The 23,003-nt window shown below is 37.6% G+C and overlaps 1 pseudogene across 1 annotated transcript in view; it reads right to left on the minus strand.

The window, feature by feature from the left end:
- LOC307053740 overlaps positions 1-23,003 on the minus strand; it is a 471,967-nt pseudogene that overhangs the window by 41,056 nt on the left and 407,908 nt on the right. The gene's annotated exons all lie outside the window — the stretch shown is intronic.

Below are 23,003 nucleotides of genomic sequence, written 5' to 3' on the forward strand. Positions count from 1 at the left end.
AGATGTAGAAAGAGAAGATCAAGTATTAGAAAAAGAACCAGACCAGGTAAGAACAGGGTCTCAAAATCTAAGGGAAGAGACTTTCAAGAAGGAAGTCAAGTGCAAGCTGGGTCAAAACTGCTGAGGGCTGAGAGTCAAAAGAAAGGGCTAGCATGTTATGAGTGCTTTCCTGGTGCTACGTACAGTTTCAGGCACCTCTCACATATTTGTTCAATACATCATTCAAGTAAGATAAGGAAAAGTATTTATTGAATGGTAGTAGGGAACAAGGAGATGAACTGAAGAGATAATAGCTGTGAGCTACATTTGGAAATCTTTAACAAATAATAATACGTATTATAATTATGGACTAAAATTATTAAAATTATGGATAATATATGCTTAATATGTTCCAGGAACTCTTATAAGTGCTTTAAGTGCATTCATTCATTTAAACTTCATAAGAACTCAATGAAGTAGGTAAAATTTAAATATCCATTTTATAGATAAAGAAACTGAGGCAGAAACTGTATTCAAGATCCCAAAGCTAAAGAGTGACAGAACTGGGATTTGTGGGAAAAAAAAAGGGCTTCAAACTCAGGAGGCTGGATTCAGAAACTTGTTTAACTTCTACACTATACTAGAGGAGAAGAGGTCTGAGCTCTCTTGTGATAGCTATAGAGATGGGATGCTTACAAAGATAGGTTATAAAGGGTGGTGTACCCAGAAGATAAGTGATGAAAAGACAGAATTAAAGTTGGACAACAATGATAAATACAGAAGACAGAACAGACAGTGGGGGAATGGGGCTTTTGATCCTGGGAGATGGGAGAAATGGCATTAAAGAAAAATTTGAGGGTGTACAGAAATTGATTCCTAAAACTCAGTAATCAAGGATTGGGAACCAGCAAAGTGAGGCTCCTGGAAGCTTGCACTGGATAAAGTATATGTGGTATGAGAACAAGATTTGGTGTCATCAATAACTGAATTCCAGTCCTGACTCTATCAAGAAACAGCTATGTAACCCTGTAGCTGAAAATGTACTCCTCTCTGCTTTAGGGTTCTAACAATAATTTTTGTAAGGAAACTTACTAAGCTCTTTACATGCATTACTTATTTAACCTTCATTCACAATCTTATGACATATGTATGATTATTATGCCCAAATCACAGATGAGGAAATACTAATGAGTTTAAATTAACAGTGCATCTTCACAGTGAATGAGGGAGCTGGGATTCCAACCCAGATCTATCTGATCCCATAGTCCTTTATACCACTAGGTCATACTGCTTCTTTAATAACCAGATGTTACCAGTGAGAAAAAAATAGGTTTGAGAAACTTGAATCTAATCCACAATGCATAAGTATAGGAATGCAGGAAGTTGAGAGCAATGGCAGCAGTGGCAATTGGGGATCGGTTATTTGAAACTGAGTATGTGTGTAGCACCAACCCCAAGGACCGAGTTGGAGTGCTGGCTAGGGAAAACATCCCCAGAGTTGTGATCAATTTTTTTAATGGGGGCACTTGTTGGGTGGGTGATTGAGGTAGTACATGTGCAGGAGTGATTGAAGAGAATTCAATAACATAGGATCATTTCAAAAGTGATAAGAACAGTGAAAATGGATCTTCATTGCTTAGCTTTTCCTAAACTGGAAATTATTTCACATGAGTTTTCCTCTTAATGATGCAGGAGGAATGTTGGAATACTGATTTACAAATTGGGATACTACATTTTTCAAGGAAAGTCAAATGTTCAAGTATATTTACAGATATCAGACCTTTCATTTTAATTTTTGGTTCAGAAAATGTTAAAATACAAAAATTTCAAATCATTTCCAAAGTGTTACTATAGCTTAATAACTGTCATCAATAATTTCCATGTATAAAGGCATTTCTAGACATACCAATATTGAAAACAGACACACTTGGAACTTCTATGAAAGCAATGGTAGATATAATTCCTTGATGTATTTGCAAAAGGTACAATAGGTCAACAAAAACCGTTTAACCTCAATGCTCCAATAATCATTTATTCAGCTTCTAGATGATCTCTGTAATTCAAAGGATTCAGGCAAACATTTCCTTAGGTCAAATACCACTAAAATAAGAAACACAGGACACTTTGCAGATCTGGACTAATCAGTCATCAACCCTTACTGAAAGCCTATTATATATGCAAGGCACCTGAGTCTTAAAGATTTTGTCAAATGTGAATTTATACGAATCATCTTTTAGACTTCCAAAATGTTTCATAAGGTCAGAACAGAATTATTAAGCTTGTTTCCCGCAAGATACACAGTGGTGATGTGATTTTCTAGAAATCAAAACAGGATTTGAATTTAGCGTTCTGTTGCTTCCAGTTTTCAGTCTATGTGTGTAAGGCTGAGGTGCCCTAAGATTTAAGTTTGCATAAAAATTTGATGTCATGAATTGTGCAAATAACCTCTGAACCCTAACAATTTTAACCACTGGAATTTATCTTAAGGAAATTATCATATTGGGAGCAAAGATTTATCTGTAAGAATATTTACTGTAATTTTCTTTAAAATAATTAAAATGTGCAAATCTAATTATCCTACATCAGGATATTGGACTGCAGTTATAAAAACAATGGTATGCTATGCATAGTACAGTCAGCTGGAAAAATCTTGGGTTCCAGAGTTCCAGTTCCTGGGTTCAAATCCTGTTTCTGTCACTTTCACGCTATGAAATCTTGGGCCAATTACCCAACTTCTACTGTGCTTTATTTCCTCTTTTGTACAGTGGGGATGGTAACAGTGCCTACTTCATACAGTTGCTGTGAATTTAAATGAGACAATGCATATAAATGTACTTTTCAGTGGTGTCTGACCCAAAGGTAATTCTAAGTAAATATAAGCTATTATTATAGTGCAGTCATTAAACATCATATGGAAAAATTAAATTTTAGTTAAATTTTTGTAATTAATTTATTACACTAAATAAGGTTTTAAAATATTTTAATAAGGCAAATTGTATAATGGAAGGTACAGTATAATCTTATGTCATTTACTTATACAAATAAAATACTTGAGAATATATACACCAATACATAAAAATTGTTACTTCTCTATCATGGAATGGGCAGTTTCTACTATTTTTCTTTTGTGTTATTTTATTATCCTTTTTTTTTTTAGATTTCCTTCAATGAACTTGTATTGCTTTTATAACAGAAAGTGTAAAGCAATAAAAATAAAAAAATTGCATGGCATATATTGATCCATGACAAAGGATCAATATATGAGGACCTCAGTAGATATCAATATATGAGGACCTCAGTAGATATAGGTCCTCCAATATTAAGAGGACCTCAGTAGAAGTTGCTGGTTTTAGTATGTCAGTAGTTCCTGAGGCAAGAGATGCTAATGACAACAAAAAGACCACAGGGAGAGGAGAGGTGTGGAGGGGGACTCAGTGTATTCAATATAAAGTAATAGAATTTGAGGTTGATGACAGTAGGACCAAAAAGTCAATGTCTGCTGAAAACACAAAAGGTGCAATTTCAACATCAAGATCACTACCACTGAAGTAGAAAATGATTGTTTCTAATGATCTGGAAATAGAGTGATTTTACCTTGGGTTAAATATGTAAGGCCCTGATTAAATTCAGGCCCTCTTTATGCTTTCTTTGGGATTATTTTTATTTTCAGTTCAGTTTTAGGTGTCATTTCAAGGTCTGAGCAAATCCACCACCCATGGTAAACGGCAGTGGGATACAAGGGTGGAAGGATCTTCAATCATTCCAAATGGTGGCTATACACCTTTAGTGTTGGTTTCCCTTATGTACTTTTAACCTTGATTTTTTTTGATACTCCTTTTATGATGCCAAATTATTTGGTAAAAATCACTGCTGGTATCTAAGATGTCATAACATATATACATATATATATATATGTGTATATATATATATATGCACACACATATATATACATATATATACGTATATACATGTCACATTCCTGTTGCTTTCTCTTTACTGCCTTGGACAGTGACACGTTGTCAGCAAAATCACAGCCCTGTGTTTGTGAGCACTGCAAATGTCCTTCTGACTGCCACATGATTATTTGTGGGTTCTGGATAATAATATAGGTGAACCATGAATCATCCCATAGGTCTTTACATTTCTAAAGTCAACTCCTTTGGCACAGTTGCATGATTTCGAGGTTTTATTAAAAATGGTACAAATCAATGTGATTAAATCAATGAAATTCCAACCACGTGACTTCATAACTGGAAACATAAGTGAATATGATTTAAATAATCCCAATAGCTTTTGATAGAAAAAAATATGTGACAGCAAAGTCCCAAACATTAACTTGAAATAAAATAATTAAACTATGCTGAGACAGTCTAAGTCAGTGGTTGGAAAGGGGCCCCACTTCCCTGTCCTGTTATTCAGTATTCCATGAGCTACCTCGAGGAAAAGAGGTGCTACTACCAAACTTCAGTTTACAGCTGAACTAGCCTTTCAATCAAATTTATAATCACCTTCCTAGGGGCAGAAAAATCACTCTCATGCTAACTGCCAAACAAAAAGGAAGTGATCCATAAATGTTTGTTGAACAAATAAATAAAGTCTACCCATCTTTTGTTGGATGAGGGTTAGATGACTATAGGCAGAGAATCTGCTTCTGTCAACAAAGAACGTAATTATGCAGAGTATTTGCTAATGTCAGTAGTTGCTGGAAGGCAGATTTTTGGGGGACAACTGGAATTTCCTCCTAAGTGTACCGGGATACTAGAAGAAAATGCCTCTGTATCCTGATTTTATCCCAAGTATAACAAAACCACGGTCTTGGGAAGTTTGTCTACACTATATAATATATCAAGTTTTAGTCCACCCACATAATTCTAAAAGCAAGAAACCTTAATATGTTCATTTTCTTCTTCCCACTTCTATCCAAAATTGCCAGTTGTTACTTATTTATTGCTGGCAAACTGTTGATTTTATAGGTGTTGGAACATTAGCCACGATAAGACTATGAACTTGCACTTGTAAATTCACACCCACCTCTGTTGATGCCCAGCAAAATGGCCTCTGTTGCTTTCCTTTGGTTACACAGAATGACTGCAGCAGAATAATTCACAACTCAAAATGTATATAGTTGCTCAGATAAAATATGCATAAGTTCAATTACAAAGATCACTTTTTGTCAGTGGTGTTAAAATAGGTAGGGTATGTTTTCTTTCAGTGTATAATGGGGGTCTCTGCCTTACCCTACCCGCTGTGCAGTGTTGTAAACTTGATCCCAATTGCCCTCTAGCCTTTTGCTTAGGAAAGTAAATTCTAGGGTTCATGAAAAGCTGTCATTCTTTTGCATAACTTCAAGTGGTCTGAGAAAGATCTCTAATTAAGGAACCCCTAGGATGTGTAGACTGAAGGGAGCTCATATCTCTGACAGTGAAAAGGCTTAGGGACAGAGGAGCAGTGATACAGCACTAAATCCCAAGGGAGGTTAGTGAGGAGAGTTTGGTTGCCAGGTTGGAGATAACGTTGACTAGAAGACTAGAAGGGGAGAAAACATTGGGATAGTTAGGAAAAGAAAAACCCCCAAAGACCTAATTTGGAAAAAAAAAAAAAAAGTTGGAACCATCTAGGGAATAAGCAATGATTCCAGAATTTCGATACCAAAAGATCTTGGGGAAAACAACGCCCTGTTTGGAATAGAATGCAGTCTTGAAGCTGCATTTTTGTAAAAGCAAGCACACCGTTTATACTTAGATTTTATGCTAGAGATTGATAAAAATATCAAAAAATTAAAGGATGGTTTATTTACATTTTATGTAGGACTGAGAAAAATATATTGCCCAGATTAAAAAGTACTTATCATTTTGGGGTACAACTGGGAAATGGATAAAAATTATGGGAGGAAGGCTAAAGCCTCCCCTTAACATCCCTACTGAATGAGTTGAAGTTAGCATGTGGAGACTTTTCAGAGAACTTTAATTAATTAAATAAAAATAAAAGAGAGAAGACTTGCTTTTTATCAAAAACATTACTGTGAATATACATAGCTTTCTCTTTTGGGTCTGCAGACTATTTCTTCTTGATGTACCAGTAACAAAATACACAGTGGAAAATAAAAACCCTCACCCATCCTGCTTAATCTGTGCATTTCCACATTTTCCAGAAATCTTTGTTTGCGATTCTTATAAACTCAATGGGATACTTAATATCACCTTAAATTCTTGAATCGTCACATTTCCTCATTGTGAATCATATTGCTATAGCTGGCTGCCCTGCCTTAAAACTCAGTGAATGTGAACCTAAGGCCACAAATGGTTCCAGAAAGAATTAAGGCAACAGCTGTTTATGGAAAGCAACATGTGAAGTCGATTGCAGGAGAAAAAATGATTGTTTCAAACACACAGCCTTGCAAAATGGTACAGAAGGCTGGAAGAAGTTTTATTGCTCTCAACACGCTGTTCCTTTGCAGTAGGTAATATGTGTTCACTGTGACTTCCTCTCACAGTGTCTGCCGTCTCATTTTAGCTGGTGGTGTGAAAGGCTCCAAGGCCGGTAGTGTTCATCAGTGATCTGAATACACTATGGCTCATAGCCCCATTGTTAACAGAGCAAGAGCTGACAGCTTGAATGCTGGAAGAGGTAAGAAACAAAGTAAAACAGATGTCAAAAAATCCTGTGCTTGTTTGGGCATAAATAGCATGCTGAGGAATCAATTGCTGAAGAAAATCTATTTCTATTTCCTACCTACTCCTGAGGTTCTTTGGCTAATATATTTTGATATGACCCCCCTCCTCTGAAGAAAACCATCATATATATATTAGTCCCGAACTCAAGAGAAACCACACAATCATTATCTACAACATTCTCATTCTAATAAGATGTATTTCTTCCTTAGTGACAGAACTTCTCACATTTGGAGGACAATATCCTTTCAGGGAGTCAGAGTAATGAGAAGAAAATTTCCAGCTGCTGATACAATTCATAGTACATATATACCCACTGTAGATATGAAAAAACCCTCTGCAAAGGGCCTTTATACTGCTTTATTGGGAGTGAAATTGTTAATGATAAAAATAAGTTTCTAATTTTATTTTATCTTCACCTAGCTCATAGTAGGGTCTCTTGCACACAGTGGTCATTTAACAAATTCTGCAAAATTATATCCAAGGATCTGGCAGTTGAAAAACTATGTTGGGGATTGAGAATGAGTGTAAAGTAGTCAATTTTCTAAAACCAATTCTGAATTAGAGAAGATGCTAGAGAACTACTCAAAGAAATAAATTAACACTCTTCTGCTTTCATCTACACTGAATCTGAGTTCCATAAAGGCAGCAACTGTGTCAGTTTCCTCCCCACTATAATCCCACTGCTTAGAACAATATGTGGGTTATATTCAGCCATGGGCCATCTTTGTGGGTGTTAAGCCTATGTTGCTTCAAAAGGGCCCCATACTTCACCCTTGCCTGAATGCTTTGCCATCACCATCTTGAAATTCTTAATGCTTTTTGAACAAGGTACCCCACCTTTTTTGTTTTGTACTCATCCCTGCATATTATGTAGCCAGTCCTTCACTCAGTACATGTGTGGAATGAATAAAAACAAATGAACAAAAACAATCACCATCTAGCTTTTCCATCTTATGAATTCCAAAGTTTTCAATCATGTTTGGAGGCCTTCAAATTTAGTCTCTATAACTTCCCTGAAAGTAAACCTAGCTTAAAATTCAAAGCTTCATGAATGACGTCTTTTTAGAAAACAAAGGACAGAAAAGTATATATCTATATGTTATTTCAGTGTATTTCAAAATCACATTTTTTTAATATTTTCCTCCCACATTGCTAAAGTATTCTACACATGATTTGTAGTATAGAGAAATCAAGTGCCAAGCTGACGCAGAAAGTGAATGATGATCTTATTCATTTAACACTTGATAAATATTTATTTTGTATCATATGCTCAGGCCTGAAACAGAAAATGCAGGAAATTTAAAAAGAAACATGCAACTAACTAATAGTTTTCGAAAATTGACTGTAAGGGAAAAGAAGAGGGGAAAAAAGAGAAGACAAGAGTGTGACATTTTCAAAATGCATTTAAATATTTGTCAAATGGAAAAACACATAGACCAATGGTCGGAAGTGAGGAAATATAGATGTGTCCATATAAGCAAAAAAATGTAAAAATTTTAGTATCTAAGATGACCATAATCATCTACTCTTGTGTCAATAACTTGTTCCCTCTTGTGGGTTAGCTCAACTGAGTAATTAGCCATAGTATAAAACTATAATAATTTAGGCAATATGTTTCTGACATTAGTATAAACAGGTTGATTGACATGATGCAAAATAATATCTGATGGACAAAACTTGGTTTATGAAGGAACTTAATATATTACCAAGAAAGCCGAAAATCATTGAACGTGAGCAGGATCACTCATAAATGGTGCTGGAATAATTGTTGAACTATCTGGAAAACACACATAATTTAAGTCCTTGCCTTACACCATATATCACAATAAATTCTAAATGGATTAAACATTTAAATCTAACAAAATAAAACTATGAAATTACTAGATAAAATTATCTGTATTTATTTATAAGCTGGATAAAAGGCTCTTAAAATTCAAATGGAAGAAACACAAAAGGAAAACATACAAATATATTGTGCTAAATAAAATTTAAACATGAATATACTGAAAAACAATAATTGAAAAATTGAAAAACAAAATATTTGTAACATATGTGACCAAAAAACCCAAATCAATGATATATTACCTACATAGAAAAATGGAATAAGCAAGCAATTCAAAAAAAATGCATGTGTTAATACATATCAAATAATACTAATTACATTAATAATGAGATGCCATTTTAAACTACTATAACGGATACCATAGTGTGTTGCCCAGATTCCATTTTGGGACTGAAATGCTCATTACTTCAGCTGCTAGGGGTGTTGGCGACTGACAGATTTCAGCTGAGTCCCTCTCCAGAGGTGTCACTAGCTGAAGAGAGACACCTTGCCCTGCTGTACTCTAGCAGCCTTCATGTAATGACTGGCCCAATTCTAGAGTACAAAGTCCTGCCGCCTTGTGCCAAGATGGGGCCAATCTGAAAAGCTATTCTAGCTCTGATATTTCTACAGAAGTGCCTGAGGCTGGTTGCACTGCATCTCAATTCATTCATCCACCTAATTCAGTTCCGCTTCCCTCACCTCTCACATGTGTTGTCCCCAAGAGCCCTCTTCAATAATTGTCCTGTGTGCACATCTCAGAGTCTGTTTCCTAGAGAGCTCTACCTACGATACTTGGTAATGGAAGGAGGGTGAGAAAAATCTAGAACTATAATGAGAAAAAGGATGTTGAGCATCAGTTTCAGCTTCAAGACCAGCTGCAGTGGCAGGGATTGTAGCTCATTTCACTAACCTTACTGTTGCAAATTTCCCTGGAAAAGAAAGCAAACTGGAGGAGCTGTTCCCCCTAATTGGCAAGCAAGCAATTACAAAAGCAAGTAGATCTGAGTGGCACAAGGCATGGTCTGCAGTAGCAGCTCTGGCAACACCACCCAGCTGAACCACACTCATTCCTCAACTGCTGGACATGTTGGCAGCACGTAGCTCACAGCCAAGTCCTTCTCCAGAAAGTTGCCCTCAGCTGAAGAGAAACTCTTCATTCAAGGTCATGCTCCTCCCAAGCAGCACGTTACAAGGGTATCAAGTCCCAATCCCCTTGCCTCAAGCCTGCACAATTTTGAAGGGACACCCCAGCTCTCAAATGCTCTGTAAAGGCCGGCAGAACCCTTGTTGAAATTGCATTGTACTTCAATTTCACTCTCTGCCTTATCCTGCTTCCCTAACCCCTCACTTGTATTGTTCCCAGTAAATCTTTTGCACAAAAATCTTGAAGTCTATTTTTTAGGGAACACAGTCAATGACACCTATCCTGTTGGGAAACGTGATAAAATAAAAGATATTGTATATGTCTTATTGGGGCATAATAAAAAAGGGCAGGTTTTCCTAAAATACTGCTGATAGAAATTTAAATTGTTATTTTCTGGAGGACGAGTTGACAATAAACATCATTTCTGAGGTAGTCATTCTATGTAGCTTGATTCATTCTAAGGAAATAATTCTGGAGATAGTCAAAGATTTGGCTATAAATGTGCTCATCAGTGACTGTGTTCACTGCAGCAGCAGAGAGAGAGAACACAAAAAAAGTCCACAAACAGGTAAATCATTAAAGAAATTCTTTAGCATAAAAAAGGAATGGCAGTCAGTAAATGAGTTTGTCAAATATATAATAGCATGGAAGAGGGTATATATTACATTTTAAAAAGAGTTGCTGAAAGTTATATAAAGAATGATTTCATTTCTGCTGGGAAAGAAAAAGAAGTGTATGTTAACTCCCATTCAACACTCTTCCACTGTGTCATTTTTCTGCCTTGTGGGAAAAAGCTGAAATTAGCAGACTGAGGACACTGTCTCCTCAAGGCTTACATACCTCTCTTAAGAAACTGCTTTCCCAATGTACAGTTAAAGATAGGGAATTCTGCATCATCTTAATGGTCTTAATGGTCCCTTTTGAAGACTAATAATCATGCTTGTCTAATTGTTCTCTTCAAAATTTCCTCTTTAAGATCAATGCTTTTAGGCTGTTAAAATTATGCATTTTTACATAATATCATGGAAGTGAATATCCACTAATGTCCCAAACTTTAAATATATATTGAATTAATGTCGCCACAGGCCCTTCATTTGTTGTCTTGAATAAAACCATGTTAAAGGTCAGAAGTTTTTCTCTGAAGAGTTGCTTGGTTGTCCCTGCTAGAAAATCTCAGTGTTTAGCAGCCCCTCTGCAAAGAATTTCTTCTGCACTAGCTCCAGGGCCCTGAGAAGAATCCCACTGGCATGTAGCAGCTATGCTAGGGCCGATGAAGGGTGGTATTGCTAGAATAAGGGAATACAGAGAGCTGGAACCCTTTCATGAGTCTTTCCCTCGGAGTCCTGACTTTCATTATGTTACAATTCAAAGAATTAAGACACAATCTCATCTTCTGAGAAAGGAGGACAGACCGTCCTAGTTCAAAAGCTCTTAAAACCACTTAGATGACTGATAATAGATAACTAGATAGATGATAGATATAGATGATAGATAGATATATAGATAGATACATAGATAGACAGACAGCAAAAGTGCTGGAAATACAAGGAACCTCTTTTAGATTTGTCTCTAGTTCTGCCCCAATTATCTTTCCAGGCCTCAGTACCCAAATTTCCACCAGTTTAACAAAAATATTGACAATGATTAATTCTGAGTGTTGGTATTGATTTTTTACTCTTTTCCATTTTTTTTTATATATATATTCTAAATTGTGATACACACATATTGTTTTTATGCTCAGAAAAGTTATGATAACATATTTGTAACAAGTATGACAGACAATGATTATACTTGCTTTATAAAGCAATATATATGTGTGTGTACATATATCTATATCTACATCTATATCTATATTTCTTAAGTACAAAATTCACAATTAAAATTTAGAAAAAGTGGGCTTCCCTGGTGGCGCAGTGGTTGAGAGTCCGCCTGCCGATGCAGGGGACACAGGCTCGTGCCCCGGTCCGGGAAGATCCCACATGCCGTGGAGCGGCTGGGCCCGTGAGCCATGGCCGCTGAGCCTGCGCGTCCGGAGCCTGTGCTCCGCAACGGGAGAGGCCACAGCGGTGAGAAGCCCGCGTATCGCAAAAAAAAAAAAAAAAAAAAAAAAAAAAAATTTAGAAAAAGTACCTCAGCAACAAACTCATAAAAGGAAATACAAATGACACATATACTTTTAGAATCTGAACTTAAAGAAAGAAGTAAAAAGATGTGAGTGGTTTTACTTATCAAATTAGTAAACACTGAAAGGGAGAATAAAATTTGATGCCAGTAAAAATAAGACAGGAACTATCATATAATGGTAATGGATCAATAAATCATATGAAAATTTGAAAACATTTTGACAACAGGTTTAAAAATTTTTTTTAAATATGCTTTCTTTTCACTTCTTTAATCCTCCTGCTTGAAATATTGCCTAGAAAACAATAAAAATATCTAGATGATATATGCAAATAAATATTAATGTCAGCATTCTTAAGAAGAGAAAGAAGATCCCATAATATGTGTGTTTATATAAATATCAAAAGGTATTTGCCACAATAAGTCAGCTTTACAAATAGTTTTATCTTACTGTCTACTGAAGGTGTGTATGTGTGTGTGTGTGGGAGTGTGTGTAATATGTATGCCGTTATATGAATAGATAACAAAAGGTAACATGGTCTAAATTATGAAGAGAAAAAAGTGAAATGAAAGAAGTCCAAATAACAACAGCTGTTTTCGAGTGGTGGGGTTGTGATTCCTTTATTCTCTCCCTATTTATACTTGTTTGTACTTCCAAAAATGTTTTACCCTAAGGATGTAATCCTTAGGAAATCAGAAAAAAAAGGAGCAAAAGAACAAACTACAATAAAAAAAAAGAAATCTGAGCTTCCCACAGAACTTTCATTAAATGTGCATTATTAAACTAAGGATAGTATAATATGGTATTTAGCTCAATAGAATATTATTCAAAATATCCGGATTTTAATCCTTGCTCTGACCATTTCTAGCACTGTGACTTTAGTCGTGCCTATTTACTGATTGTTTGATAATAGGAGATTTATTTAATTCCTCCAAGCTTCAGTTTTCACATCTTTAAAATGATTATAATGAGTATTTTGCAGCATTGTAGGGGGGATTAAATAACTTTAAAAGGGAAAGCATCAAGCAATGTGCCTGACACCCCCTAGGTGTTCCATCAATATTTGTTGAAGGTAAAACAGTTGGGTGGTTACACCATTGAAAATTATGTTTTTTTAAGTATAGAAACAGCCTTACTTCACAGTTCTGGGTCACAATCTCCCACCCAGACAAAAGAATATCCTAAAAATATCTAAGCCTCTGGATACTAACCAACTCAACAGAGCAATGGCAGTGTGAATATTAGTTCTGGCTTCAAATCCTTTTTTTCCTTTTTATTTACTCTTATTCTTTATTTTCTTTTAACCTTTTTGTTGTTGTTTGCTTGCTTGATTTGCGGAATTATTCAGCCTGAATTATCATCCCAGGATTTGTCCTATTCTTTATGTATTAATTAATGGTGAATTTGCATTCATTCCACATTTAAAGCAATATCATTCTATGCATTCAATTCATATGAGAACTTTTTTTTTCCTCAAAAAGGAGGAACAAGGAAATAAAAAAGGAGGTACATCTGTATTCATTTTGGACATTTCAGACATGGTAGTTCCAAAGGACTGCGAAGCAGAAATTAATCCCACTGCCTGTGGAGTTCTGAGGATGAGCAGGGCAGCAGATCTCATTTAGAATCCTCCTTTGCCATCTATTAAGAAGTGAGCCTGGCAGAGCTGGCCATGGGGAGGCTTTTTGATTCTCAATTCCTCTGAACATTGTCAGTGTTTAATCAATAGCTATTCCAGGCATCATTAAACATGTGCTCTCAGTTCAAGGTCCTCTGATCGGGATGGTTGAGGGAATTGCTCAGTTTTGCTGTAAAGTGCAAAAAAGGGTGCCTATATTCAGGTTAGCCTACTTGAAAGAGATACAATTTTAAGCCGTATTGCATTAAATGAGACCTGTTTTAATGGGTCATATGGAATATCAATTATTCTTGATCTCATAATTTTTGCTTCCAATGTAGGATGTATCCTACTGAATTTGAGATTCTGCACTTATTAATTTATGCATTCTACAAGGAGAAGGGTTAGCAAATATGTCAGTCATTGGAATGAAGGAAGGCTATTCTTCCACATCTTACATTTTCTATTTCGATGATTCTATACAAGTTTAAATTCCTTGTACCATGGGTTTAATCAACTGTGTGACAAAGCAGGACAGTCTGTTTCGACATTCAGAGTGGGGCTGCAGAGACTAACACACAATTTTTTCTTTCTGGTTTTAATCCATTGTTCTGATATGTATGTGATATAGCATTTAGCGAAACCATCACTAGTCTCGTGGAAATACTAAGAGATGAAACAGTATAGTTCTTATACCACAGGGTCGCATAAAAGTTATAATGAGAAATACAGAAGATTGTTAAATCATTTTCTTTTGGAAATAAGGCCAGGTTGAAATTAGACTGTTTTCAAACTTAAAAAAATTTTTAAATGTGAGTTGTAGGAATCAGAGCATTCTCCCTAGACAAAAGAATACTAATTAATTGGTTTGATATAATAATAAATTTGCATTCTTTTCCCTTGAATTCAGAAGAAATGTTGAAATCATAAAATTTTTACCAACATATGAAAGAGAAAATGTTAGAGGCAGAAAATCAATCCAACCATTCTACTGCAATTACTAAAAGTTTGAGCCATATACTATATTCACTTCTAAAATAAATGAATGTGGGCACTGAGATTATGGCAAAGTAGAACAGGCAAAGGCACTCTTCTTGCTATTGGTTTATAATCTATGAATCTCATTTGGTAGGGATGGTGGTAGGATGATGAAGGCTTCTAGTAAATATGAAACCATACAATATAAAACCTTCAACTCAAAATTTAAACAATGTCAGACAAGAATAAGTCTTGGAACACCTTTCTTTTTACTTTGTTACAAACCATTAGGCTGTTACTGAATAATACAGCAAAATTTTAGAGTCTGAAGCACACCCTATGTTCTTAGAATGTATATAATACAAATGATTACACTGATTTTGATAAAACTAATTTTAAAACTGTGAAAAATCAAACTACAAAATTGTATATGGTCTATATGATACTTTTTTTTGTAAAATAAAATTCATATGGCTAATACTCTGTAATAACCTACATTATTAGGGAAAAGAATCTGAAAAAGAATAGCTATATGTATATGTATAACTAAATCCCTTTGCTGTACACCTGAAACTAACGCAACATTGTAAATCAACTATACTTCAATACAAAATAAAAATTAAAAAGAATCTTAAAAAAAGAGTCACCAGAATAAGTTGTTTTTTGTCTTGATAGATGTTTTAAAAAATTCATATGGTTGAATATACATAGGGAAAAAACCCTGCAGCTTCCTGGTGTCTTAACTCTGACAGTCCAAAATGCTAGGATCTCTCACCAGTCTAACCAGAAGGCAATAATCCCTACTGGTTCTCCTTGATTTACATATGGCTAACCCATTTTCCACACTGCACTGCATTGTGAGCCCTTTAAATTTTAACTGGTGTCTTTTCCTTCCTTAAAATGCTTTAACAATAGAGTCCAAACATCCAAACACCTTTTTTGAACAGATGTGCTTGTTTGTTTTAACGTAACTGGATTCAATTGATCAGCTATGCCCAAAAGGCATATTCCATATCTACCACTTACATGCTGAGTGTTCTTCCTCAAATTGCTTAAACTTTCTAAGTCTCATTCTTCACATTGCTAAAAGAGTGATAACAAGAGCACCCACCTCTCAGGGTTTTATGAAGTGTAAATGAAACAGTGAATATAAGATTAACACTGTGCCCCAATAGATAGCACACACTCCATAAATATTAGCCATTGTTATCATTTAACAACAGGCCCACATTCACACAGCTAGTGGGTGCAAAGCTGGGATTCTAACTTAAACCTTTTTGGCGCCAAGGTTTGTGATCTTTCTGCTATGCACTCTGTATATCAGATGTCTTAAGGGAAATTTGGATGAATGCTGGCTCCCATTCAGTTCACAGTCAAATCCTCTAACACAAGCCTGTAATGCAGAATCTCTACATTGTCGATTGAAGTGAGAGCCATAAGATTTAGACATCAGGGGCTTCCCTGGTGGCACAGTGGTTGAGAGTCCGCCTGCAGATGCAGGGGACACGGGTTCGTGCCCGGTTCGGGAAGATCCCACATGCCGCAGAGCAGTTAGACCCATGATCCATGGCCACTGAGCCTGTGCGTCTGGAGCCTGTGCTCCGCGGCGTGAGAGGCCACAACAGTGAGAGGCCCGCGTACCACAAAAAAAAAAAAAAAAGATTTAGACACCAGACACTGGGGAGACAAGGTTGACATTCTGTTGTGAAAGCTTAAGAGTCTGACTTGTATTCTTGCCCAGACAGAAGGCCAGCCCACCGCAGCCCAGACCAACCAGTGCGGGAGTCTACAGAAGGAGCCAACTTTTATTTCCAAGGGGGAACACAGGGAATCTACTTAAATTCCCAAGCATGGGATGAAATAAGACTAAATTACCATACCATATAGCCTGGAAGAGAGAAGCTTCGTAAAGGTTACATGCAGATGTACTCAACTCCTTTCTCCCCTTCAAAAAGTATAAAGCACATTTCAGCATACTTCCCCATGGTGCTTATTGATTTCAGGCCAGTCATCTACAGGGCTGTAAACCCAAGCCTGTGATTCCAAAGCTGTCCTATTAACCTCTGTGAACCCTGGTTTCATTATCTTTAAAATGAGAGTAATAGGGCTTCCCTGGTGGCGCAGTGGTTGAGAGTCCGCCTGCCGATGCAGGGGGCGCGGGTTCGTGCCCCGGTCCGGGAGGATCCCACATGCTGTGGAGCGGCTGGGCCCATGAGCCATGGCCGCTGAGCCTGCGCCTCCGGAGCCTGTGCTCCGCAACGGGAGAGGCCACAACAGTGAGAGGCCCGTGTACTGCCAAAAAAAAAAAAAAAAAATGAGAGTAATAATATCTCCCTCTCAAGGTTGTTGTGAAGATTAGAGATAAGATTTTTAAAATTATTGTCATTATTATTACTAATGGACATAGCCAAAATTACTTCCAAATTGTAATTACTTAGATTCTAGAATTTGATCTCTGGATGAATTAATGTGTCTGAAGGGAGAGTACATGGACTATGCTTGCTGAGCTTCTGGATGACATGTCAACCCAGAGGACCGAGCCTTGAGGAGACTTGCCTTTCCCTGGGGATGCTCCATATATCCCAGTAGCCTTAATCCACCCAAACCAGCAAGTGCGCAGGGGCAGGAGTCACGTGGTCTTGATTGTTAGGTTGATGGTTATATTCTTGTCTTATGACTACTGAAGAGATGGTCTCTGAAAAGCTTTCAGTGTCAGAGTTCAAACCCCTTTCCCGCCTATCTCCTTCTTTGGCTCAAACTTTAACCCTGCTTTGGGCCTGTGCTTATAGATAGCACCTCCACCCGCCTTCAGAACTCATATCCTCAGAATATGTATTTATCTACTGAGGACTCAGTATGCAGCCTGACTTCCGAATAGTGACCCCAGACCTTTCCCTTAGGTTTTGTGTCTTACTCCTTGTCCTGTGACAAGAAAATGATTGGAAATGACAGCCTGCATTCTTACCACAGCTTTGCCCTTGACTCCCATTAATAATCATACATATATCCTGTCTTTATGAACTGGTTGCTCAGTATCAGGCTCTAGGCTCTACAAAGCCCTAGGTAGTCTTCCCACCCTTGTGGTATGGAGGCCAGTCTTTGTTCTCCTGACATGCTCTGGCATTGACAACGATACCCGGGATTTCTGAGAACAAATAGGCAAACCATTCCACTGAATGACAGGTTCATATCTTTTCTAAATCTGGGGTTTAAAATATTGTCTATGATGCTTTAAAAGAAGCCAGGTGATAAATCTAGGATTGAATTTGGTTAGTTTTATTCCATTTATATCCATCTACTTCCAAAGGTGATCTGAGGCTGTGTATGATCTAAAACATATCTGTAATAGAACCACTAAAGCTATGGTTTAAAAAGAGGGGGAAAGGTACAAAAAATAACCACTGCAGCAAAACAAGAACCATGTTATGAAGTGCGGTGAAGAAAGTTAAATTAGGAATATAGGTTTAAAAGAGTCTATGTGGGCTTCCCTGGTGGCACAGTGGTTGAGAGTCCGCCTGCCCATGCAGGGGACACGGGTTCGTGCCCCGGTCCGGGAGGATCACACATGCCGTGGAGTGGCAGGGCCCGTGAGCCATGGCCGCTGAGCCTGTGCGTCTGGAGCCTGTGCTCCGCAATGGGAGAGGCCACATCAGTGAGAGGCCCGCGTACTGCAAAAAAAAAAAAAAAAAAAAAAAAAAAAAAAAAAAATAGAGTCTATGCAATTAAGCCTTCAACGTAGTGCTGGGTTCCTAAGAGCCAAAGCCATGCATTGTATAATTCTTCTCGTCTAATAAAGAGAACCAGATCATAAGAAAGGGAAAATGCCCTTACTTTTAAACAAAGCGTACTTTATTACAAGGATCTTTATATTTTAAACCTTGAACAAATACAGGGTCATTTAATAAAAGTAAACACTTTATTTCAGTCACATGCTAGGTCCTGAGGATACAAAAGAGATTAAAGCCTAGTGGGGGAGATAGGCAAGAAGAGAAACTTTATAATCCATTGTGAGAGGCTCTATTAGAGATGTGCCCTTGGCTCTATGTGGTGTATGATGTAATATTCCACAAGTGCTGTTTTGACTCGGTTTTGAAGCTATGGCTCAAAACCCTCAGTTCCCCTACACAGAATAAGCTCCCACCCCAACTATTGAATAATTCCCTTAACAGACATTCCAGAGTTAAGATACACACAGACACAACTGCCAGAGGTCCCCAGGTACCTAACATCCAGGGATGCCCCCTTCTCCCTTGGGGTTGTGGAATTATTCAAAGTACCTAATCCCCAGGAAGACTGTGAGTTTAGCCTAACCCCACCCCACTTGCCATATATAAGCCACCTCCTATCAGCTTGCTTGTTACCCTGTCCTGGGTGTAACCCAATGTTCAGCCCTGAGTGGTACCCTTCTCTCACTTGGAGCTGTAAGTAACAAAGGTTCTTCCTTTCATCTATCTGAGTGTCTTTATGTTGTGTCCCACCATTGAAAGAATCTCTAAATCTATAAACGATCTATAAATCTTATAAAACAGGTGACAAATTTGGATTATAAGTATGGGAGTAGATCTGGAAAGTCTTCTCAGAGGAGGTGATTCTAACCTTTGCTTTGAAAGACAGGAGAAGTCAGGTGAGGAGAGGTGGGGAGGAAAGCATAGGAGGAGAGAGGGGAAAGTGTTGACTTGCACTCAAATCCAGGAACAAGCACGTGCAGAAGCAGGGAGTGTCTGACAGATGGAACACTAAGACAAGGGTGTAGGAGTGTGGAAACTTCTGGTACACGTGAGGAACTGCAACTTTTCAGTGTGTCTGAGCCTAGAGCATGAAGTACAGAGTAGAAACACGGCAGGTAAGCAGAAGTAACCAAGAGTCAGACCCTGAAGCATCTTGTAAGCCCTAGTAAGAATTTTGAGTTAATTCTAAAAGCTATATAGAGACAATAAAAGGTTTTAAGGATGGTAAAATAATTTTTTAAGTTACATTTTCAAAAGGTGTCTCTGGCAGTAGTTTAGATAATCGATTGAAGGGGGCAAGTATGAAGGATGGTACCAGTTAAGAGGCAATTACAGTAAACATTTCTGTAAGAAATTATGAGGGTCAGAATGGAAGTAGTCACAGTGGAGCCAGCTCTTTGGGGGATATTGTGGAGAACTTGCCCATTGGTCTTGCTGGGGAGCTTAATATGTGGAATCAGAGAGAGAACGAGTCATGAGTGACCCCAGATATACTAGACTGACCTGGAAAATGGGTGGCCTGAGCTGTCCTTACTACTCAGAGGAGAAGAAGAAAGTTGGGGGGTGGAGGGCAGGAAGGAAGATATATTTAATTTTAGGTCCAGTAAGTTTGCAAGGCCGGAGGATGTCCTCAAAGAGGGCCTCAGGCAGTGGCCGGATCTCTGGGTCCAGAAAACAAAAAGAGCCATCTGATTTAGTAATGTTGATTTGAACATCATTCATTTCTAGCTAACTGTAGTAGGTAAAGCTTGGCAAGTGGAAACAATCACTCAGGAGGGAGTGGAGAAAGGGCCAAAACAAGAACTCTGAAGATCAAAAAAATTTTGGAGGTTGGCAGAGGGGAAAGACTCTAAGAAAAAGATTAGGGAGTCATCACAAAGAAGGAAGGGAGCCAAGAGAAAGTTGTGTCCTACAATCCAAGGACAAGAGAAAGGAAGGAAGGAGAGGTGTTTACTTTCAAGATGTTAAACAGAATGACTGAAAAGTACTCCTTGAAAGATAGAGAACCTTGCTCCTAACACGTCCTTTTTTCTCCTCTATCTTCAACTTCTTTCTCTCTATCTTAAAATAAAACTCCCCCCTAAAACTAGTTTAACCAGGGTTATCCATACATTAGCCACGGATAGTTTCATGGAACACCTTTCAGTCCTTTGACTTAAATCTTGAACGTAATGACCTCTCCCCTTCCTGACATTCTCTCCTCTGTGGGTTGTAGGACACAACTTTCTCCGGGTTCCCTTCCATTTCTGTGATGACTCCATAACCTCTTTTATATAGTCTTTTCCTTCCATCCACCTCCAAAATTTTGACGTTCTAAGGGGAAGGCGGGATGGGATTAGCCTGAAATAACAGCAGAGCACTTTTCTTCTCAGTGAAGAGCAAAGCAGACAGAGCTAAGAGTTAGTACCAAATGTTCTAGATGGGAGTAAAAGTTGGGAGGTCTCTTCGCTGAAAATTTCTGTTTTCTCTGCAAAATGAAAGACATGCATTCAGTAGTAGATTCTGAAATCACTGAATTTAAAAAATGTCTTGGGCTTCCCTGGTGGCGCAGTGGTTGAGAGTCTGCCTGCCGATGCAGGGGACACGGGTTCGTGCCCCGGTCCGGGAGGATCCCACATGCCACGGAGCGGCTGGGCCCCTGAACCATGGCCGCTGAGCCTGAGCGTCCGGAGCCTGTGCTCCATGGCGGGAGAGGCCACACCAGTGAGAGGCCCGCGTACCGCAAAAAAAAAAAAAAAAATCTCTATGATTATTGTTGTTAGAAAATGCAAACGTGGTTTAAACCATGTGGCTGTTGTCAGCTGCTAGAAAACTATACTGGGATACTAGATTTGGATTTAAGTTTTATGCTCATATCTGGTATTTGAAAGCACTTAATCCTTCTGCTGTTTCTAAATGGAGGTGGTACTATTTTATGTTTCACGTCTTTTTGCACTTCGGACCCTGTGAAAATGCATAAGCTGCCTAAAGCTTGCTGCCTCCAGTGCTTTTGGAAACAGGGAGATATAAATCTTCAATCTAGTGATAAATGAGAATGAGAATATTTTACCATTCAGTGAAAATATTGTTGTGAATATTGCTTTAAAGCTCAAAAAGCATTAAAAATGCAAAGAAAAAGAAAGTGCAACAGGGAGTTGTTAAAAGAATCAATGAATGTATGTTTGCTAAAAAGCTAGCAACAAAGCTGCCCAATGGAAGCCATCTGATCACCAAAGTACGTTTATAACTATAGTGTCTGACCCTGCGTAAATTTTTTTTTTTTTTTTTTTTTTTTTGCGGTACGCGGGCCTCTCACTGCCGTGGCCTCTCCCATTGCGGAGCACAGGCTCCGGACGCACATGCTCAGCGGCCATGGCTCAAGGGCCCAGTCGCTCCGCGGCATGTGGGATTCTCCCGGACCGGGGCACGAACCCGCGTCTCTCAACCACTGCGCCACCAGGGAAGCCCCCGCTCTGTAATTTTATTTAGTCCTATGCCTACAGCCAACTGCAAGTATAGAACTAATATTAATATTATGAGCGAATTTTTATTGATTGCTCGCTCTGTGTCAGGCACTGCACTAAGGATTTCACTGTAACTTTTCCTTACTACACACTACATATGGAGAAATGGAGTTTTGAACAGCTAAGTGAAAGCTCAAAGTCACACAGCTTTTATACAGGGTAGCTATGTGGTAAAGTTAATATTGTTACCCTGAAAAATTGGCACTTTTTTCCCAAGACATGCTGTTTTCAGATTATCAATATTTTTCTCACAATCCTAAACCCCATTCTCTATTTTCATAAACAAAGAATTTAAAGAGAAGTTCCTGTATTTTTAGTTGCACACAATTCAGAATCTCTTATTCTTAGTATCTTTGTGAATTGAATAGGTACTCTGATTGTGAGAAAATAATAAAAGTAGATACATAGTAATTATAAATTACTGATTCAAGCCACCATTTACTGAACTTCGATTATGTGCCAGGTATTATTTTAATCTCTTCATATTTTTGTTCATCCCATACAGGGGGTATTCTGTAACACACTATGAAATTATTTGGGAAACGTAAGACAGCAAAATTATTTAGTGCTTAAAAGTAAGGTTTTATTATTTATTTGATATATGTTATGAAAATCTTACATTTAAAAATATTTTACAAATATAACTAGAAAAATTTCCTAGAGATTATTCTGAAGGAAGACCTGTGAATTTACTTTCCACATAGAGAGAAAGAAGAAAAGAAAAGGCAACTGGCAAGGATGAAGACCACTGGGCTAACATTTCATCACTTTGTTTTGTTTTAACGTTGGATACAGAAGGTAAAGTTTATCACACTGCTCAGTTCAGGAAAAATTCTTATCACTCCCCAGTCCGTGGAAGGACCACTCTTGTTTCATTTGTTCACTTTTAGCCCAGAATACACTCTCAGTCTCCCCCATTCCCCATTCTAGTGTGTTAAATACATCCCTCTTCATAAGGTTTGTGTCCTTGTACAATGTATAATATTGATTTTTGTGAATTATTATCCTGGTTATATTAGGTATAGATACAGTTAGAGAGACAGAGAAAGAGATAAATGTGATATGAATTCTGAAGATCAGAGATTAAGAAACTGGGCCAAGATCACACAACTCTTATACGATGCAGTAGAATTCAGACCTTAGTCTGACTCTATCTAAAACTGTCAGTCTTACCTTCCCAAGTCTGAAGACTATAGAAAAACTGTAGAAAAAAAAGATTTCTGAATGCATTCCTAAAATCCATTAGATTTGGAAATAGGTTTTGAATTGGGTTAATTATCAACCAAATGGATAAAAACTTGGGAAGTTCATGATTTTTTTTCAAGGCAACATAGAGGGAATGAGGACGGCAGAGGAGAAGTAATCCTTAAATTCAACTTTGAGGAATTAAATATATCACCTACCACACAAAAGTGATTAATATTGCGAGGGC

The sequence above is a fragment of the Hyperoodon ampullatus genome, assembly GCF_949752795.1.
Source record: "Hyperoodon ampullatus genome assembly, chromosome: 5".
NCBI lineage: Eukaryota > Metazoa > Chordata > Mammalia > Artiodactyla > Ziphiidae > Hyperoodon > Hyperoodon ampullatus.